Source organism: Crocuta crocuta, unplaced genomic scaffold, assembly GCF_008692635.1.
Source record: "Crocuta crocuta isolate KB4526 unplaced genomic scaffold, BGI_CrCroc_1.0 scaffold26, whole genome shotgun sequence".
Taxonomy (NCBI): Eukaryota; Metazoa; Chordata; class Mammalia; order Carnivora; family Hyaenidae; genus Crocuta; species Crocuta crocuta.
This window is the reverse complement of record NW_027532249.1, coordinates 18,325,055-18,347,950: the sequence shown is the minus strand read 5'-3', so window position 1 is coordinate 18,347,950 and position 22,896 is coordinate 18,325,055.

The window sequence follows — 22,896 nt, the reverse complement described above, 5'->3', positions numbered from 1 at the left end:
CTTTTTCTGTGTACACAAATATTTAACAAGTAATGGTAAATACTAAGCCTGGGCAGCCCTTCAGATAGGGCCTTGGGGCCCCCCCTGCTGTGTCAGCGTGAAGGAGAAATCGGGAGTGAATCCTGAATAGACCAAAATGCTACGTTGTGTAAAGCACATTGTTTTAGCCTCGCTGATTCTCTGGAATTTGGATCTTTCATTATCTTTGCGCTATCCTGAAACTTTATAGAGGGACGTTGCAGAAAACTAGTAGTAATGCAAATAATTATCTGTAAACATGCAAAAAATCCTGTCTGGATGTTCAATTGACTTTTCCCCCACTGTAGAAGTCAGTGTTGTATTTATGGAGCAAATCTTAATATGTCTCATGAACTTATATATTTTATCTTTGAATTCTCCTCTGAACGGTTTGTTAACACCTTTCTGATTCCCTCATTAATGAATTAAATATAATCTTTGACAGATGCGTTTCATGTCGGAGAGTCACTTTACATTTTTTCTTTAAAAATTATCCTTAAACAGTTGTGGAGATCTTCCACTGACATTAAAGAAAAAGACCTAATGAAAACCAAAGCTCCCCCTTTCATTAAAGAATGAGGTTCTCTTTAGTTGTGGTATCCTTGTGTTTACTTGTAAATGCTTTACTTGTAAATGCTTTATTTGATTAAATAGGTATCAAGTATTTTCAGGTACCTGTGTATGGTCCTCTATTAATCAGGTGTCCAAATTTTCTGACTCTTTATTTTTGCCTCCAAAAAGTCAAATTCTTAATATAGAAAAGACTTTTCAGGATATCTTTTATTCCTGAAGCTATATTTGAGATTTCCCAGAAGATCTCTGGAAGATTGCAATGATTATTTCTAGCATTACTTTATAGAAATTAGGTTTGCATAATGAGTTACCGAATCAGAAGACATGCCAGATTTCCCTAGGTTACATTTGAATACATAACATTAATATAAATATTCCAGAAATCGTACATTTTCATGGGAAATTCCTAGATTGTTCAGTGCCCTCATGGTCCATAACCGGTTCCTACTGATCAGAGTTCTGGTGGTGGTTTACCCGATAATATAGCGTTAGTAGTCAACATCAGTTACTTAAATGCTTACTTGGAACAAGCTTGCTTCCGCTTCACTCCTGGCTATAGATACAGTTGACATATATGTTGAGTTCAGGCATACAGTGTGATGATTTGATAAATATTACACCATGATTACCACACTGAAGTTAACACCTCCATCCCTCACCTCACTTTTATAGTGAGAACATTTAAGATTTACAATCCTCACAACTTTGATGTATATAATGTAGTTATTAGCTATGGTCTTCCTGCTGCCCACTAGTTTCCTGCAACTCCTAACTGGACATTTGCACTCCTTGGCCAATGCCGCCGTATTTTCCCTGCCACTGCACTCCCGAGGCAACCACTATTCTATGCTCTGAGTTCAGGAGGTTTTAGATTTCACATATAAATGAGATCCTACATTATCTGTCTTTAACTTCTTTCACTTAGCATACTGCTCTTAAGGTACTTCCTTCTGTGTTGTTGCAAAGTGAAGGATTTCCTTTTATTTTTTTATGTCGAGAGCAAGAGTGCATGTGCCACACGAGCCGGGGAGAGGCAGGGAGAGAATCCCAGCAGGTTCTGCACTGCCAGTTCAGAACCCAACACGGGGCTCGAGATCTCAGACTGTGAGATCACAACCTGGGCTGAAATCAAGACCTGGACGCTTAACTGACTGAGCCACCTAGATGCCCCAGGATTTCCTTTTTTCTAGCTGAATATTCATGTGTGTGTTCGTTCATCCATAGATGAATGCCTATTCCTATGCGTTGGCTGCTGGGAATAATCCTGCAGTGCACACAGGAGTGCAGAGATCTGAGATCATGATTTCCTTTCCTTTGGATACATAACCAGAAGTGGGGTTGCTGAATTCTATGGTTATTCTGGCTTTAATTTTTTGAGGAATCTCCATACCGTTTTCCATAACGGCCGTGGTAATCTACATTCCCACCCACGGTGTACAAGGATTCCCTTAGGTCCACTTCCCCAACTCTGATTCTCTCTGGTCTTGATGATCTTTAGTTTGAATCCAGCACCTTCTAGACCAGTGGTTCTAAATTGGAGATGCATAGTTCTACAAAAATACAGATGTCTAGGCCCTACTCCAGAGTTGCTGCATATTTCTTTACTTGGCTTTCTTTTACATCAGGATTATGGTGTGTTGTAACCAATCATTTCCTCTCTAAAATCTCCCATATTTATAAATCAGGTATAACATTTGAAAATAGACTTACTCCTTACCCTTAGATGTTTTACCTACAAACATTGTTTGAAATGGCTTGGTTTTGTTTCTGTGGCACACAATCCGATTTCCTCATCACTGTATTCTGGGCTCTCCTCATCTGAGACTTATGGTAATAAGCTCCTCTGTGTTACTTGTGTCCTCTACTGATGGTTTTTGTTTTACTGATTCTCGCCTGAGCGAGCAGTGTTTGCGTCTTAACCTACAAGGCTGTTCTTGGTGCTTGTAATTATTGACTTCTTAGAGTCTTCTGTGCAATTGGCATTGCTTGCCAAGACAGGAGTTCCAAGCTTTCCTCAGACCCAGGGAAACTGTCTGCTTCTTGACTAACTCCAGATTTAGCAGAACACATAGGGCTGAATGAACTGAGGAGGAAGGACATTTTTATTATGGATACTTGTTTGGAGCCTTGACATTTTTAAATGTTAGCTATGTGAAAGTTCTTGTTCTTAGGCTACCTGTAACCAATAACTTAAACACTGCTGTTAACACACAGAGCATTTTCAAATGAGGTCTGATTCTCCCCCCTTTTCCTCACTTCCACCAGAAATGAGAAACTCCTCCTAAATTTCTTTACTATTTGATAGCATATTTAGTTACATATATTCAATAAGAATGTTTCCTTCATACTAGGAGATAATTGGAAAAATTAGTATAGAGCCAAAGTCTGGCCTGCAATGTCTTAGTTGAGATTTATTTTCCTAATCAGGTATGATAGTCCCTTTGAAGGAATATAGTGGACGGACTTGACTTAGGGCTTTCTTATGAATAAGTGCCTATGAAAGTTCAGGAAGCTTGGCCTCTGGTTACTAGCTTCAGCGGGCCCAGTCTTTATAATTCTGCAGGTTAAATTTGAAGAGTTTTTTGGGTTTGGATTCTAGCCTTGGGATAGTAAATACTAGATACATTGAAGACCAACCCGAACCTCCTTATGAAAACTTCCAGCTCGCTTTGATTGTTGAGTACTATAGGTCTCTAGCTTTCCAGAGCAAACTTGACAAAGCCTCTTGCTGAGCCTATGCAAATGAGGCCAAATGTAATGAGACCAGCCTTACAAGGAAGATTTTTCTTCAGGGTTGTTATTGAACAAGGGAAGAAGGTTGTACCAAAAAATCATGAAGACTTAATTGGGCCAAAAGCTTACCAGGTGTCTTCAGTGGAAAACTATACATTATTTAGAATGTTCACAATTATGATTTTTATGGGGTCCTTTGAAGGCCTTTGAGTTATTTTATGACTATAATTACTACCATATAGTTAAGTCCATAGAAGTTAACTTGTACAGCACCATCCTAGTGCAAATAATGGTCTATAGACTTGCGGGTAGTTTTGTGTCTTGGAGATCCAATTGATTCCCTCTCCATGGATGAAGTCAGTTTTGCATCCCTTAAGCAGATGTTTCAACATTCCCGATGGGCTTGTGTATTTGTCCTTACTGGTCTTCTGATTCTCCTTTTAGGTGTTCATGAGCACTTTTTTCAGGTCCCTTGTTAACTAGTTACATCTTTGACATTGTTAGTATTCTAGCTGTATGAGAGTCACGCACCTTGTTTTGAAAAATTATCCTTTAACCATGGGCAGAGTTTTCTGCTGGATAATAAGACATTCCTGGGGGCTTAGGGAACCAGCTCACTAGGATGCTGAATGGAGGATTGCTGAATAGATGGGGCTTAGGGAACCAAGGATGCTGAATGGAATTCTTGTGAATCAGCTGGTGAAATCCCTTCAGCATCTTAAGAATTCTACCCCGTAGCTGGGTGTGCTGCCTGAACAGGAACTCGGTTACATCTCTGCACTTACAATAATTCAATCATAGATAGAAAAAAAAGACCCATATAGATGGTCAGATGGCTTGATGTTTATGTTCAAGTTTGCTAATTCCAGAGTTCTACATAACTCCTAAAATAAAAACCTAATCACGAAGCAGTTTTTTCCCTGAGGCAGTTGCTAACTTAGGTAAAGAAGTTTTAGGGAACTTCTTCCAGCTACTTTTTTAGGTTTATTTACTTATTTTTGACAGATAGTGAGCAGGGGATGCAGGGGTGGGGCAGGGTAGAATCCCAAGCAGGCTCTGTCCTGCCAGTGCAGAGTCCAACACAGAGCTCGATCTCCTGAACCATGAGCTCTGACCTGAGCCGAAACCAAGAATCAGATACTTAACCTGAGCCACCCAGGTGCCCCAGCTACTTCTGATAAAAAATGATAAATAATTTAATAAGCATGTGCTGCGTGCCTAGAATTATCATAACTGCATTACTCATGTTCCCCAATTTAATCTTAAATAGACTTAAAAACAAGTCCCGCTTCTCGGATCCATTTTTAGGGGAGGAAAGGAAGGCCCAGAGCTGTTAAATCGCTCAAGTTATACAGCCAGTTGCAATTTAAAATCATCAACACGTTTTAATATTAGATTCAATATGTTCATTTAGTCTTGTAGTCAAAATTTTCTTTTCACGCAATTCTCTCAACAGTCCTGTGAGGGGTTATAACCCCCATTTGGCAGATGAGAAAACTGAGGTTAAATGGTCATTAAACTTGAAATTAATACAACGGTTTGTGAACAAGGTTTGCTGCTGTTCTTTTATACTTGTATAGACACATGCTTTGCCTAACTTAAATATGTACAGCTGCTTGCACCTGCTTTTCCTCTGCAGTGCCCATGTGCTTTCAGATGCTTTGCATGTCTACTTAACATTTGGAGTGTTTGTCTCCATCACTGATAGAGTTGACATACTTTCCTCTAGGAGATGATGATATGTGCTCTTAAGGGCACTTGGGAAACTGTTGTTCTAGGATCTTGCTGTCCCTCCCTATGGAAGATCTAGAGAATCTAGCTGACCAATGAAAACTAGCACAAAAATGAGCTCGGAGACAAGAGCCTTTTAGATGACTCCTTCTTTGTTTTCGTCGTGTTGCTTAATATATTAACTGGCTTAAATGTACTTGTCCCTGCCCCCAACCCTTATTATCAGTTTCCAGCACCCTCCATCCATGCCCTGCCCTGGCCTTCTGGCAGAATAAGAATCCCTCTCTGCTGCTCCAGAATTCATCTTGGTGTTGCTCTGTAAGGACTTCTTCGGTGTGTTCTTGGCTGCCTATCTAACTTGATTTCAGCTGGTTTTTGTTCACTCCGTGGCAGATTGTTAAATAACATGTGTTTCGTATGCACCAAGTTCCTCAACCATGTGGCACCTGACATTTTCATTACTGCTTGTCACAAACTTCAGTGTCTACGGTTGTAGTCCTTTGCTATTCAGTATTAATGCCGGGTCTTCGCTGCAGCACATGGAGACCTCGCCGGTCTTTGGGGAGCCCCATCAGTCAATGTGAAAACTAGATCTGTTGTCTATTTCTTACGGCCATGGTGTGTGCTAACGCTTGGAGCTTAATTCCTCTTTCTGGCACAGGAACCCAGAACCCCCAGCCTTGCTGTCAGGGGGAGGGGTGGGGAGGAGAGGCCCTCCTGCTCTTGAGCTTCAGCCTCTTAGTTCCTGCTGTTGGTGAACATACTACAAGCACTCTTGTTCCTGCTTAAGATCAGACTCTTCTTTCCCATCCTCCTTATTTCTATTAATGTAATGGCCAAAATTTCCCCATTTGTTCCTTCTCAAAATCTGTAACTCCCCACCCCCCCATGCTTGTTATCTAGTTGATTGTAAGCCCTGCCAATTTACCCTAGCATATCTTTCACCCTCATCCTGATCTTCCTCTCCAAATTTTCCCTTTAGCTCCTCGGTATTAATACCTGTTTGTGCGAACACTATATACAGGCAGCACCCCATCCCTATGCTTTTATGCAGTTGGCCACTACCGTGTTAGGTTCTAGAAATATTTGCACAAGTGGAGGCGGGTATCCCAGACAAGAGGTCTTTCTTATTCCTACTAAGGCTTTGAATTTCAAAATGCTGCCAGCTCTGTTCTTGTGAAGGGGGCTGGGTCTTTGTGGAGTTTGAGAAACTCTTCTCCCCACCCACCCCCATCCTCCTGTGACCCAGAGAATGTATAGCTTAAGCCACATATTTCAACTTTTCCTTACCTGAGTCTAACTCCGTCTATTTTGCTTTACAAAAGGGATGTTTGCCTCCCAAGCAGGCAATCTGCTTGATCTGCTCTACTGATCAGAGGAATTAAAGTAGGAGTCAAATTATTGAGAATCCTCCATGCCTCCCTCCTTCCCTTCCTCCCTACTGGGGCAACCCCATTTGTTTTCCTTCTGGATTCAATTTTGCCCTTGGCATCTCCCCAGAGAGGTTAGATCGGGGGAGCAGCAAAGGACTAGGAGACTCAAATTGGATTCAGCCTTCCTGCCTTGTGTTCCCCTCCCCTTGCCTGTGCTTCCTCTGGGCCCGGACTATAGCTACTGTCAGACTCGGCTTCTTAAAATGTCAAATCACTACACTGCCATCAGTAGCTTTGGAAGCAGCTCATTACATGCAGAATAATGGCAGCATTTTCCAGTCTCTCCTCTGAGCTTCCGCCTGCCCCATCTTCTGCCAGTTACCTTAACTCCCCCGTGCCCAGCTGGACTACAGAAACCTGCTCCTCATTACTGGAGATTGGCCGCTGCATTATTCAGTAGCTCCGCTCAGGATCTATACCTGTGTGTTCAGTGAAGTGGTTCTTCACTCTGTGGGGTACAGACCCAAAAAGGCTTTATTTTGATTCCATCATTGCTTTAAACCATGTTCTGTTCACTGTTCTTGTCCCATGGTATCTGGAATGGCAGTCTGCCCCTCTTATTAAAACCTGGGCCAATCTAATTTAAAACTCAAGAGTCCCCTCTCCCCTTGCCAGTTCAGGGTTGTTCCATAGTCCTGGGGACCCCTACTGGCAGCAGGAAGGGGAATGGTCTGCTGGTCACTCGTGCTCTTCACCCTCCCCTGAGGTGGTGGCAGGGATGGTTTCCTGTGGTTGATCTGGCTGTCGCTGGACCTTTCTTGGCTGTTGCTATTCTTTGTGAGGCATCATTCACAGCCTGCTTTCTGGGGGCCACCCGACCTTATTTAATTCCTTCCTCAGGAGGAGAGGTGAGATACACTTCTAGATGGTCCAGACGTGTGAAGGATTCACCTCTTGGCTGGACCTCTAAGCCTCTGCAAAAACCTAGAAACCACTCCCCAAAGCCAGTCATTGACACCAGGGATGGCAGGCAGAAATCCAAGTATGTCTTGAAATTGGCTGTAATTTGGTCCTCTTTCTACTCAGAATAGCAATAGAAAAAAAGTTCTTAAACATTGACCCTGGGGGCGTACTTTGGGGTGCACAGCTAGTAGTGTATTTGATGGCTTAGTTTTCTTCTTTGGTTTTAGCTGAGGTGACTGAGGAAGCGAGTGACATGGCACAGAGTGGTTCTTCCTTTGTGCGGAGGAAGAAGTGTCCTGCTTTAAAGCACTTGGGCAGGGAAAGCCACCGGCTGGCTTAGTGATGACCACCTCCTTGGATGGCAGGAAAGTTTGTTCCCATTTCTGGATTTTTTCCCCCCACCTACATTCTCCCCAAAAGTTAGTCTTGCCTTTTTTCCAACTCTCCACCTTGCAGATTGCTGAAGATTAATCAAGGTGGGCTAAGGTCCCAATAGAGTACAGTCCATCAGACTTCTTGCCTGCTGGGGTCTCCTTCAAGTCCTGGTGATGGTTCTTTAAGTTTTAAACATTAACACAGTAAAATCGTCCTTCCAGATGTGCAGTTCTATAAATTTTCATACATGTGTATGTTCGTATAACCATGACCACAGTTAGGATTCTGTAATTCTACCACTCCAACTCCATTATAACTTTGTAACTACAACTTACCCCACTCTTAACCCTTTGTAGCCATTGATCTGTCATCAGTCACTATAGTTTACTTTCTTTTTAAAGATTTTATTGAGAGAGAACTACTGGGGTTGGGGACCAAGGATCTGAAGCAGACTCTGCATGACAACAGTGAGCCCCATGCAGGGCTCCAACCCAAGACCTGAAATCATGACCTGAGCCAAAGTCAGACACTTAACTGACTGAGCCACCCAGGCACCCCTCTAGTTATCTTTGCAAGACTGTGCTACAAGTGCAGTCATATGGTATGCCACATTTTGAGACTGGCAGTTTTCATTCTGCATAATGCTTCGAAGAATCCTCCAAGTAGTTTGTCAAATACATCTCAAAAAATTGATATTAGTTTTGGGTATGCAGCATAATAACTGAATATATGTATATATCAATATGATCACACAGTGAGTCTACTAACCTCTGTCACCACACATTAGCTACAAATTTTTTTCTTATGAGAACTTAAAATTTACTCTCAGCAGCTTTCACATCTACAATACAGTGAAGCTCTAGTCCTCTTGTAGATTATATCTCCAGGACTCATTTCATAGCTGAAAGATTGTACCTTTTGACCACCTCCATCCATTTTGTTCACCCTCTTTATTCCCTGCCTCTGGGCACCACCAACATATTTGCTATATCTATGAGCTTTTGTTTTTGTTTACTTTCCAGAATCCACATAGAAGTGAGATCATATGGTGTTTGTCTTTCCCTGTCGGACTCCTTTAACATAGCATAACGCCCTCAGGGTGCATCCATGCTGTCGCAAATGACAAGATTTCCTTTTTTGTGGCTGAATAATATTACATTTTTTCTTTTAAAATTTATTAGTGTTTTTATTTTTGAGAGAGCGCGAGGAGCAGAGGAGAGGCAGAGAGGAAGACCCAGAATCTGAAGCAGGTTCAGGCTCTGAGCTGTCAGCACAGAGCCCAAGGTGGGGCTTGACCCCATGAACTGAGATCATGACCTGAGTTAAAGTCGAACACTTAACTGACTGAGCCACCCAGGAGCCCCGTAAGTACATCGTATTTTCTTCATCCATTCATTCATCAATGAACACTTAAGTTTCCATGTCTTGGCTATTATAAGTAATGTGATGAACATGGTGGGGGAGGGGGGTTAGCTATCTTTTTGAGTTAATGTTTTTGTTTCTTTGGATAAATACCCAGAAGTGGAGTTGCTTGGCCATATGGTAGTTTTATTTACTTTTTTGAGGATGTCCATACTGTTTTCCATAGCGGCTACATGTATTAATTGTTAACTCCTATTGGTTGTGGAGCAGTATTCCATGGTGTGGATGTAATGGTTTCCTACTAGTGCTTTTGGGATTACAACTCCTTCCATTAGGGCTAGATCCTGATCTCTGAACTCTGTATTGATCTTGCTTAGTAATAATTACTGATGATCACAGTCCTCAGCTTTCTTCATTGAAGCAACAACTACAGCCACTCTAGAATTTTGTCCTTTCTCTGTAGGTTTCTTTACTGGTGGGATGTGATTTTGCTCATTCGAGTTGAATGATGCCTTTGTTTAGGGACTCAGAAAAGTTCTGGAGGGACTGTGAACCACATGCAAGGCTTCTCAGTCTGATGTTTGGGGATTTTTAGAACTCTGAAGAGAAATCTATATTTCATGGAGCACTTGTAGCTTAGGACAAGGGTTCTAGTCTCACAATCCAATTCAAAACCCTTATAAGTCCTCTTCCTAGGCTCTTGAAGTCTTCACTATCTCTCTGATGAGTCTCTTTGGGGTCTTTCATGGCATATCAACATTGATTCATTTTAGAGTGTTAAAATGGGAAAATAGTCTACAGTAAAAGCACTTTAGTCTCACTTCATTACAACTTTATGTGGAGGAGGGAATGACTGGAGTTGACACTTAATTAGCATCTACTATGTGCCAGGCTCTCTCTATATATAATACATACATATATATATATATATATATATATATATAAATCATACTTAATTTTAGGAACTTTATGGAGGATTGTTGTTGGTGTTTTTTCATTTGTTTTTAAGGTTTATTTTGGGAGTATGATCAGGGGGAGAGGGACAGAGGAGGAGAGAATCTTAAGCAGGCTTGCACTGTCATTGCAGAGTTAGACATATGGGGCTCGATCTCATGGGTGTGAGATCATGACCTGAGTCCATATCAAGTGTTGGATGCTGAACCGAGTCACCCAGGAGCCCTGGATTATTCTCATTTTCAACATGAGTAAACTGCAGCTGAGAAGTTAAATGAGTTGACTAATGCATTAGGGTTTACACTGTCAAACTCTGCCCACCATGCCTTCTGAAAAAAACAAAGGGATCTAAGGAGGGAGAGGTATATCACTTATATGGTGTTTGTATTAGTTTTCTATTGCTTCTGTAACAAAATATCACAAGTTGAGTGGCTTAAAACAAATGGTTTCACAGTTCTGGAAGCTAGACGTCCAAAATCAAGGTGTTGGCAGGACCATGCTCCCTCTGGTCTGTAGGGGAACCTTTTTCTTCCTCTTCTGGGTGGTTTGCTGCTACTCTTTGGCATTCCTTGATTGGCACCTGCATGCCTCCAGTCTCTGCCTTTCTTGTCACATGGAATTTTCCTTGTATCTGTCTTCATGTGGTCAGCCCTTGGGGCAACAGTCTGGACTAAGGACTCACTCTACTTCAGTATGGCTGCATTTTAATAATTTATTTCAGCAATAACCCTGTTCTCAAATAGGTCACATTCTGAGATACTGGGGATTAGAACGTAAACATTGATTGCTTAGGGGGATGCAATTCAAACATAATCATAATGAACCCTATTGTGTATTGGGGTTCATATTTGACATTAAGATAATCACACAGTAAAGTAGCTATTCTTAACCCCAATTCATTTTTACTGTCAAATTTGGCTTGCTCTGTAGAACCTCTTATTTTGAAGTAATAATTTGGGGGAAGAAAATGCTTTTCCATAAGAGCCCTGGTCGGAATTATAATGTTCATACTGTAGTACAAACTTTGTATTTCAGAGAGAGAGAGAGAGAGAGAGACAACATTAACAGGGGAGGGTCAGAGAGACACACACAGAATTCAAAGCAGGCTCCAGACTCTGAGCCAGCCATCAGCACAGAGCCCAACACAGGGCTCGAACCCACAAACCGTGAGATCATGACCTGAGCCGAAGCCGGATGCTTAACCAACTGAGCCATCCACGTGCCTCTAATCGTACAAACTTTGTAATTGAGAAACCAGTTGAATTGAAAAGTCTGTTCCCCCTGTGAACAATCACCTGTGTGGCAGTGTGAAGTTAGGTTAAACTTTGTAGTTTTCAGATTTTATTGCTTAGAATGTTAACATATTGTCTAACTTTTGTGTGTATTTTAACTGTCAGAAGTCTCCTTTTTGAGCACATGTTTTGTGATCTTTCCAGCTCAAAATGGCAATTAAGTCATGGCTACTATTTATTACAACGTATTGAAGCATTTTATCATTTTCTAAATTTTTTGAAAGATGAGAAGAGTTAGAGAAGACTCACATGGGGCCTTTCTGTCATATATTTCAATGATTGTCCATTGAGATTTTCTTAAAACCTGTTTACTTTTTTCAATGACCTAATGCTATTTTAAAAGCCATTTTTAACAAATTTTCATGGAATTTGTCATGGAAAGTTAATTGCTTATTGCTTTTTAAAATTCTGCTTTCCCCAAACAAATTCTGTAAACTATCCCATGTGGTGTATTGCCATGTTGAATTTGAAATTCCAACTCCCTATACATAGATCTTGTCTTAACATGCTTGGTTTACTTGTCCATCTCCGTAAACATTTAATACTCCTATACAACTGTACATTTTCCACCAATAGTGCCTAAGTACCTTTTACCCCCAGCAACTCCCTCATTTTTGTAAGAACTAGCCACAAATCTTTTCTAAAGATATTGGTAAGGACTATGCTCAAGTGCATTAAAAACCCATCTGATGATATTTTTGACAGAAAATCCAAGGTGTGAATGAAGGGGAAAAAAATGCATGAAATTTTTAACACTTTTTTTGATGGAATTAATTTAAAAGGAATTATCTAGTTCTTGTTACATGTGTGTTGCTTTTCTACCTCTTCTTGCCCTTAAGATAAAGTCCTCAGAAGTAGATGGTAGGGTATTTTACATCAAACCAATTTAATGACCATTCCCTCTTGTTGATTTTGATGAGACTTCTATATGGTAATGGAGTATCCTAGCATGGTAAAATTTTTAGGAGTTTCTTGGAGATAAAGATACTGCATTTCTGAAATATTTTTTAGAGGATTTGAAACAAGACAGTGATGCTTTTAAGATGAAGTCAAGGGAATGACCTAGAAATAAGAATTTTAGCATCTTTAGATTTTATTTTTAGTTGGAGAACATTTGGGAATTCAGTCTTTAACTATTGCTGCTCTATTTGTATTTGGCTATTTATACTGTCCAACACTAAGCCAGAATCCCAAATCATTAGGCCTCAGTATTTTATTCATCCAGAGGCTCCTGGAACTAGTAAAGGGAAGCCTAGGGAGGTTGTCTGGGAGCACAGACTCAAGCTATACTGCCACCCACTAATCAGGAGGGTCAGCAGAAGCTGGGATCACATGAGGACTAAGTGAACTGGGTAAGTTCTTAGAGCAATGTTTGATGCATAGTAATGCTACCTAAGTCTCAATATTCTTCCAAGCTGATTTTTGCTCCTATATTAGCTATGTGCGATACAGGGCAAATCCTTTAAACTTAGGCAAAAAGTAAATAAAACCTAACTCACAAGTTTTCATGAGGGTTAAATTAGATATTTTATGTAGAAATCCTGTGGGCCACATCACTTAACTATGCTGGGTTGTCTGTATACTGAGCATTTTATTCAAGACCTCCTAGTGACCAAAATGATTAATGTGTCCTCAAAGGCTCTTAAAACCCGTCGTTCCCTTGGAGTTGTTTAGCCCTTGGGAACAATCTAAATCATTACTACTGGTCTAACATATTGCTTGTTACTACTGCAGTATATTACATGTATTGTATATGTAGTATTGAAGTTTATCCAACCACTTAGAATTCAAGCTACAATCCTAGAGTAGTTTTTCAAACCATAAAGAATCCGTCTCTTGAGTAAAGATCAGGTGGGAGACATTATTTGTTACCTTAAATATTCCTCGTTCCAAAACTCATGGTTTAATGAAATCAGTTGCTGTTAATAAAATAACACTTTAGTTCTATAAATCTCAGCCATGACTCACACAAATTAAGAGGTTTCAACTTAAAATGTCACCTAAAACTAATGGGATATATGTCAGTTACACCTCATTAAAAATGCATCTTTGTGCTTTTCACTGTGGGTGGAAAAGTGAGCGTCCAAACCTAATATTTTATTGAAAAGAAAGGGTTAAAATACTTCGCAGTTTTCTTTGAAGTGTATGAGAACTACCTACATCCTTAGAAACAGTTTGGGGACATTATAAGCCTTCAGAGCTGAGATGATAATCAACTTTGGAAGGTAATATTCTTTAGCATTTGTGAGTATAGTAATTTTAAAAGCGTGTTATAACCTTGTTTTGTGTTTCTAAGCAGCCTGACTTGTTCAGTTTTTGGGTTTCCTGGTTCATTATGTGATCATCACTCCATATGGTGGTGGTATCTTCCAGCTCCTATTTTCTTCCACCAGCACTAGCTTGTTGCCCATTTAATGATGCAGAAATTCAAATTCATGGGATGGTAGTTTCACATGTTAAAACACCATTGCAAATCTACCTAAGGAAAATGAGGAAAAGAACATTTTTATATTTAGGGCAAAATGAGTCTTCATGCTAAGGAAGAATCCTTGATCCCCTCAGTTCCCATACCATATAAAAACACCCAGTTATAGAATGCCTAAAATAAGAATTTTAGGGTCTGTAGCCTACTCTGAATTGAATTGAAATAAAGGAGGAATGTATTTTAACTCCAGTCATGTGTGGTAGGTTTACCAAATTGCCATAAAGCTCTCCTCTGTGAAAATGATTCAAAGAGAGAAAACCCATGTTCCCATAGGTAACCCAGGTCTTCCCTATCCCCCACCCCAAGATGTTTTTTAAACCTCAAAATTCTCTTAAATCCATCCATGATTTTCATGCTTTAACCATCTGGCACGTGCTAGATCTCCTTAAATGAAGATGGCAGAATCGAACACCTGAGTTTAGCTCTTTTGGTGGGTTAAGGACCATCCAGAACCCTATCAAGATGTGTACTCCATCAGTGAGCAGAATTCTAAACCTAAGTCCATAAATTTCCAGATAAGCAGCCAGGATGGGGACCTGCAGCCATGTGACCGCCACGCATTGCCTTTGCAACCATTACCAAGCACTGTCTCTGTTAACCTCCTTCCAGGTACAGGAAGGTGGCTCAGTCCTTATTTTAGCAGCCTGGGGAGCCATGCTGATGACTGTGCAGTGGGCGCGTTTTCATAAAGCAGTGACTGTGGTTCCTGTAAACTGGTTTCCTAGCTTTCCTTTCTCATTACTTCTACCTGGGAAGTCATTTTTTTCACACAATAGGTTGTATTACTTACACGTTTTAAAGTTTGCTGAGGGTTCCTTTGTGGGATTGAAAATGGATTCTTACTATTTTGTGGACTTTCAGCTCTAGCTCTTTGGCATAGCCAGACAATATTCAAACTACTAGAAAGAGGTGTTCGTGATGAAGGGTAGCCACTGACTGGATTTTTTTTTTTCTTCTGAAGCAAATGGCCACCCTTGTTTACCTAAATAATTAGGTAATTATTTAGTTTTGCAAATGGCTATTTTCAAAAGTTAAAAAAAAAAGGCTTTTATGTCTTGATGTGAATAGGCTATTTGGGCTATCCTTGATTTCTTTGGTAATATTATAGCACTACTAACAGCTCAGGTTCTGTAATAAGACTTCATACTCTCTAGTCTCTACTCCTGATATAAAGCCATGCTTCTAGTATTTCCAGATACTTAAATGTTTTGAAAGACCTAAAATATGCTTATTAGTCAAATATTTAAAAATCCATATTTTTTGTTACCTGGACCATATGTGTGCAGGAAAAGTATTCCTGATCCTCGTTAGTAGCTCTTCTGTCTTCTGAAGGTGAAAATCTAGTGGCCATGAGAAAGAACTTGATACAACAATTCTTCGTTTCTGCCTCCAGTGCCCAATTGGCTGGAATACCTGATATTGATCCAAATCTTCCATGGCTCCTTTTATCTCTGGATGGCACGCCCATATCCCTTTCCTTGCAGGTCAGCTGCATATTTAATTAAGCCTGAAGAAGTAGCTGGATGCTTGTCCTGAAGCCACCAGACAAGCAAGAATGTCTGTTTACCCACTGAATACACTAACCAGAAAGCCAAATAGCATTACTTTCCTTCCTCATTGTTTTTCTGTCTAATTTTCAAAAACTTCTATTGAAAGAAATGAAAGGTTTCCTTCCTCATGAAATCAACAAAACCATTCTCTGCATATGTGGACAGGACTTGCCCCTCAGTTCATGGTTCAACATCGTGGAGTGGATATCTAAGGAATGAAAGGGGCCAACATAGATCATGTATTTTAGAATATAAGTGGATGATTTTAGGTAGGTTGAGGGGAAATTGGTTAGGAGCTCTGAGTGTGGGTTTTTCACAACTGAGTTGAATGCCCAGTGACAGGAATCACTGAGCAGTCCATAATGGTATGCTCTTTGTGCACTGGTCAAGAACCTCTCATTTTATGTCTCATTTATAAAGTCTTTGCTATGTCAGTGTCCTTCTCAAACACAAATTTAAGCATAAAGAATGCAAGGAGAAACGTTCACTTTCTTGGGTACTTGTGATACCCTGGGCCACATAGTATTTGTATAGAATGATTCAAGGGCTCCTCACAACAGAGGAGAGAAAGACCCCATTGGTTTTTGAATGTTCCATTGTACAGTTAGTGCATTTCACATTTATAACCAAAGCCCCCCTCCTTCCACTCCTTTGGAAGAAAAGACCAGCAGTAGTTTTTATAGTTTCAAAAATGTGCACAGATGACCAGTGCTTCATTGTCTTCCTAGTTAACTGTGTGCACTTGATTCAGCAGCCTTTTCTTGAATGTCTGTGTCACTGAGAAGTTCTCATCTGAAGTCCTTTCCACTGAATCTCTAGTGAAGGTAGACTTATTTCAAGTTTAGACATTATTGCGTAGGTTTTTTTCTAACTGCCAAACTTCAGACTAACCTTGTTCATTTTCAGGAATATCTCTGTGAAGAGTCCGGTTTCTTTGTTTACTTCCAAGGCTCAAAATAACCAATTGTTAAACAATATCCTTTTCTTTGGTCTTTGAACATCCCCTTTCCAGATCATCTTGTGTGCACTATAACACTTAGAATTACCTTCCCACCTGTAGGTGTCTTAATTATCCTATTCACTGGTGGTTGTTCATATCCAGAAATCAAACATCTCTTTATATTCTGCCTCAGCAAAATAGCTAAAGCATGTAGTCAATACAGAATTCTGTAACTCTGAAAAGGAAGAATGTGATCAGTTGAAGGTCATACGGCTCTCTACCCAAGGGGCCATTATGTTGTATTATTACAGTTGCTCATGATCTACCTCCCTATTATGTGGTTTAGCACTTTATAGACTTGGAAAGGCTGACTTGTGCTAATCAAAATTGCATAATACTGAAGTATAGAAATCATAATGAACATTAAGAATGGGGATATCCTTCTTTTATGATGGAGTGGAATACATCTATCTACTAGTATCCGTGAGAAGTGGACCTATTTAGAGTTACCCAGTGAGTGGAGTGAAAAGACCGCTTTGAGGAATATTTCAACAAAGGTACTTTAAACCTGTTGAATCTTCCCTCCCTATAGATTGCTATGAGAACCAAAACCAGGTCTTCTATGGGACTGATAAAGGCAGCCTCAGGCTCTTCACCCTCATTCCCTATTCTTAAGGCTGACTGTCCTCCTTTTAATTTTTCTCCAAATGGAGTGCAGTTGTGTTCTTGCTTTAAAAATTATAAACATTTTCCAAATCTGCTTTCCTTCTGTTACATTCAGGTCTCTCTAGTTGTGTTTTTTTGTTTTTTTGTTTGTTTTTTTTTTTAAGATACAAATCTAGAGAACCTCCTGGTTGTTCCTATAAAAGCTGATCTCGTCTGGGGCGCCTGGGTGGCTTAGTCGGTTAAGCGTCCGACTTTCGCTTAGGTCATGATCTCGCGGTTCGTGGGTTCAAGCCCCACGTCGGGCTCTGTGCTGACTGCCAGCTCAGAGCCTGGAGCCTATTTCAGAGTCTGTGTCTCCCTCTCTCTCTGACCCTCCCCTGCTCACGCTGTCTCTCTCTCTCCTAGAAATAAAAATAAAAATATTAAAAAAAAAACAACTGTTCTCATCTAGTGTTTCTAGACTTTTCTAGTTTATTAATGAATATTCAGTTCCTGGGTAGGTGGCTGATCTTGATGTCTCCATGGTCTACCAACATATATAAAATACTAAAATAATCCTTTGCAGATTGACAAAACATGTATACTTTGTAAACCAACTTCTTAGTGTTTTGTAAAACAGTAAAAGTACTTGATATAATTATTCTATAGTAGTGAATTTGGGGAGTATAGAAGCTCAACTATAATTCTGTGAATCATTAATCATTAACCAATGAGCTTGCATCTTGTGGGAATTCCTCCACTCTATCCCAGCTGCTGATTATGCAGTAGAAATCTGACAAGGAATTTCCTATTCTATGGAATAACCTAACCTATTTTGAGAGGACTCTAAAGCATTAGAAAATATTTTTATTTTTGAGAGAGAGCTAGGGAGCAAGTAGGGAAGGGGCAGAGACCGAGGAAGACAGAAGCCCAAGCAAGCCCTGTGCTGCCAGTCCGGAGCCAAATACAGGGCTCAAATTCATGAACTGTGAGATCATGACCCTGAACTGAAACCAAGAGTTGGGATAGTTAACTGAGCTACCTAGGCACCCCAGAAAATCATTTCTTATTGAGGTTATTGGTAAAAGCTTCGGTTTCCTTTATCATGAGGATAGTTTCCAAGACTCTTGTAGGAAAGGAAGAATTTCCTCTGCCCCTCAAGATCTTCTAGCTGAATGAAGAATGAAATTGACATAAGATAGATTAACAGAAAATCAAAATTAATTTTGCACATGCAGGGAATTCACACAGACGTGGGCATTCCAAAGACTAATAAAATGAAGTAGATGATTTTAAGGAGAATAGTGTTGTAGGGGTTTGGGACTTCAAAGAGATTGCAAGTCACAGGAAGAAGAAAAAGTAAACTTTTGGTAAAGAACTTGCTAAACCAGAAACAACAGGATATAGGAGACTTTGATCACTGTAGCCTTGCTAGGTTCCTATCTTCCCATACATACCTAGTTCACCTCCTAATGTTCTCTGTGGTGATAATGCTTTTCCTGGAACAGCTGCTCTGTCTAAATTCTTCGAGGCGGTTGTTGGGAGAGGTAAAGAGCTTTTCTTGCAACTGCTGTATATTTATTGCATTTAAGTAAAAAATCTTCATACCAAAGTGGCCCATCTTGAGCATCCTACTCTGGCTCCCTATACCATAATCCTTTTTGTCTTTCAACCACATTTAGTTGTTTTTTTTTTTCCTCTTCAGTTTTCTTACTTGTTCAATTCTAGACATTAGCATTTATCTAATTTAGTCTGAAAGTAACATCTTTTGATTTCAAGGCTCCAGTGGTTTAAAAAAAAAAAAATCACACTGTTAGTACATAAGATGGTAATGAACTAAAACCAATGGTACTTCTTATAGATGCTGAGGACAAACCAAGTTGCCCTGTCTTGTGCCAGCATGCACAATTCCTTTGATTCTGGGTGCAAAAACTTCCATGGTCCTTGTTCTGTCCTTTGGTCATATAGGTGTGGCCTTTTACACCCTCAGGGCCTGTTTGCATTTGTATTTCCGTGTAGTGTATTTATCTGGTATAATGGACAAAAAAAACCCAGAACACAACACCAAAAGATCCAGGCCTTCTATACCTCAGTATAAGACCTCAGTAAAAATGTTCTAAGAGGCCAGATAGGCTATGGTGTCACAATCTAGGGTTGTATTTCATTATTTTATCTTGTTGTTCATAGAAGCCTTGTACACGTTATAGGCATTGTGCTAAGCCTTGTGGATACCTGGTGAATACATGAACAAGTTCATAACTTTTATGAAGCTGGTACTTTCATGGAGATGGAAAATAGTGTGGTAGCAAACGGGACCACGTAGAGCATGACAGGTTTGGGTAGGTGGCCATCTAATTTAGAGAGAGTTTCTGAATAGGTGGTATATAATGCCTTAGATTTCCCAAAGATTCAAAGAACTGAGAACATTCCAGGCAGAAGGGAATGGCAGGAAGGAATGAACTTGGTTAAGAATAGCAAGTCACCAGCATGACTAAAGCTTAGTAAATGAGAGAAGTAGGTGGGGCAGATCAGATAGGACACTGAGATCACAACATAGAGTGTAGGGTTTTCTTTTTCCTGGATTGCCAATAGTTTTCGAATAAATCTCAACCAGTAAATAACAGAACTATTTTATCTACATTTATCTGTGGTATCCACAGGAGTATCGTGAGAAACTGCTAGATGTATGGCAGAATTGTGGTTTATGTTAGAGATTTCTCCTGATGCATGACTCAAAATAAAAATCCTTTTAATATTCTTTTATTTTTTTTTAATGTTTTTTTTATTTATTTCTAGGAGACCGAGAGAGAGACAGCGTGAGCACGGGACGGTCAGAGAGAGAGGGAGTCACAGACTGAAACAGGCTCCAGGCTCTGAGCTGGCAGTCAGCACAGAGCCTGATGCGGGGCTCGAACCCACGAACCGCAAGATCATGACCTAAGCGAAAGTCGGACGCTTAACCGACTAAGCCACCCAGGCGCCCCAATCCTTCTAATATTCTTAATGAATTGTTAGCTTTCTATGTTCTTTAAAATGACTTGATGAATCCATTATAGAATTTCGTCTGGCATTAGAGTCGAAGTGAACAGTATAGTTTCTAGAAGTTGTTTCTAAAACTCGAGCCAAGAATTTTTTTGCATATTCAGTTATTCAAATGTTTTCCCCTGATTGCACGAAGATGACCACAAATGGCTCTTGATCGAACTTACAAGATCGTTCAATACTTGGCAAGATAATTCACTCTATTTAGAGTAACTAGATTCTGTCTCACTACAAATATATCAGAATTTGTTCTGGTTCATTATGCTTTAAGTCTGGAGACGCTTTCCCTTAATAAAGAGAAAAGCTGAAGAATACTTAACTGTCTCTATCCTCTTGCTCATCTGGCAACTTCATATGTTCACTTTATGGCTACCAGTGTTGCCTCACCTTGTGTTTGAACATTGCTAACATAGGATACCAAACCAGTCCTCATAAAGATGGTCATTAGCTGGGTGCCTGGGTGGCTCAATTGGTTAAGCATCTGACCCTTGATCTTGGCTCGGGTCATGATCTCACAGTTTATGGGTTCAAGCCCAGGATCAGGCTCTGTGCTGATGGAGTGGAACCTGTTTGGCGTTCTGTCTCTTCCCTTCACCCACTTGTGCATGTACGCTGTCTCTAAAATAAAAAAATTTAAAAGCCAGCAATTTAATTTTGAACAAATATTTGGTTGGAACACACAAGATTCCTAAACTCCTAGATTATCTGTCTTCAGAAAAACACAGGTAAGTATGATTCACTTTCTGTGCCTCTGGGGCCGATGGCAGCCCCTGATGTGGAGAAAGAGAAATGGAATTGTTCCTCTTCCAAACTGGGAGCAAAGGGCAGGTGGTGATGGTGTGTTGAACTCCTCTCTTGTGTAACCATGTGAGGTGGGAGTAGTTGGCTGTGACTGTTCACTTTCCAGTTGGAGGTTCTAGCCTTTGTGGTTGACACCTGAGTGAAACAAATCTGTAATACAAATCTTAACGGACTTGAATGTCTAACCTCTCTAGAAAGCTAAAAATGAAGATGACCATAAGTCCCTTAAATTATCTGGCCCCCAGTTCTCTCACCTGTAAATTTAAGCAACCAGAAAAGTCATTTCTGAGACTCCTTCCAGCAATGATACTCTGATTATTCAGGAGTTAAAACAGTTTTCTTAACAGAAAGTTTCATCTTCTTTGTTAACATTGAGGCAGTGCTGTGGATACTTTCATTCTTCAGCAATTTTATGTATAAATTTTACATAAGGCACTAGAAAATTGGATCTGTTTTCTTTGGAATTTTCAGAGAATCTTTAAAATACCTCTCATCAGTTAATATTTCTTCTGTGCCATATGAGGCACTGTTATGCTGGATGTTAAAAATGACCAAAATTTACACGATCAGTTGTTAACTGTTCTCCCCACTGAAAGATTTTTGTGATCCCATATTTTTGTGATCCCATTTTGTAGTGAAAGAGGAGAATAGATTTTCGTTCATTTTTTTTCTTGTGACCAAGTCCTGTAAGGAGGTATTCATTAAATCTTTGGTCTTGTTGCCCATTAGAATAAACTGCATTTTATTGAAGTAGCTTAGTTTTCACAAAATTCTACATAAAGAATTTTAAGCTTTTATAAAATTTTAGGGAAATCTTTGAAAAAGAGTGCCACCCCCCCCCCCCTTTTTAGATACGGGTTTAAGTCCAATGAAGTACTCCTTTTACCTAAAGGAAAAACAAATTACTACCAACATCCATTCCAGTTGAACTTTATATGCTTTTCATCCTGAGACTTAAAAACTGTATCAGATAAGCTAGATATTGAAAGTAAAGTATTAATCTTTTCTTCTATCTCCTTCCTTTTAATGGAATATTTGGTTAAACATCATCACTCAGCCTATTCCTGATCTGAAATAATGATTAGGATTAAATTTCCCAAAGAAAATCATTAGAATTTATACCAAAGCTTGAAGGAATTTTGAGAGGCAGTTAAAGATTGTGCCGGATGATATTCTGATGAGAGGGGGTCAATGGGTGGAGGTAGGAAGAAGAAACAAAAGAGCCAATGAAAACACTTTTCTTACCCTCACATGTGATCTTTATCTCCTTTGTATGGATGCTTCTGAGCCTCAACTGATTAACTTCTAGTGTAATGTCTTCGAATACTGAAAAGTAATTTGCAGGTGTTTGATAAATTTTGACCATAGAACCTGATCCTTGGTAGTCTGGCATACCAAAATAGGATATAAAGTTTATTTCAATACTCAAATTGATCCATTAACTTCATGAATTGTTCTAGAAATTATGAATTCAGATTCTGATCTTTGTTACCCCAAGGACAAGAATAGGAGACTGTTTATTCTTCTTGCAGTCTTTAAGAAGTTGTCTGTGAATACCCACCATTTGGTTTTGGTATAAGACAGGGGGCACTGCCCTTCTGTTTGCGCATGTACACACACGTTACTGCCACTACCACTATTCTAAAACTTACTGACTGCAGTTCTTCCAAGACAAACAGGAATGCTAAAAATGGAGAAGTCTTTGGGTCCTAACATTAGGCCCACAACATTTCCTGTTGCAGCACAGACACCCATCATTGAACTTGCGCTTATTTAGCAGACTATGAATACAATGTGGTGGTATTCTGAGTTCTCCAAGAAATAAGAGGTACTTGGCTAATTTAATAGGGAGCAATCCATGTCTTTTGAGGAAAAGGAGTTAGTATTTCTTGCATGCACTCAGTCCCTGTGTTCTTCCCAAATGTAACCTCCTTGGAACATCTCTCAGCTTCAGGGTGGCCCACAGGCCTTCTGTTATAGACTGTAATTCTAATAAGAAAGGGTTTCTTTCTGACAAAACTATTTTATACTTCTGTTCAACGTAAACTAACACTGCTTC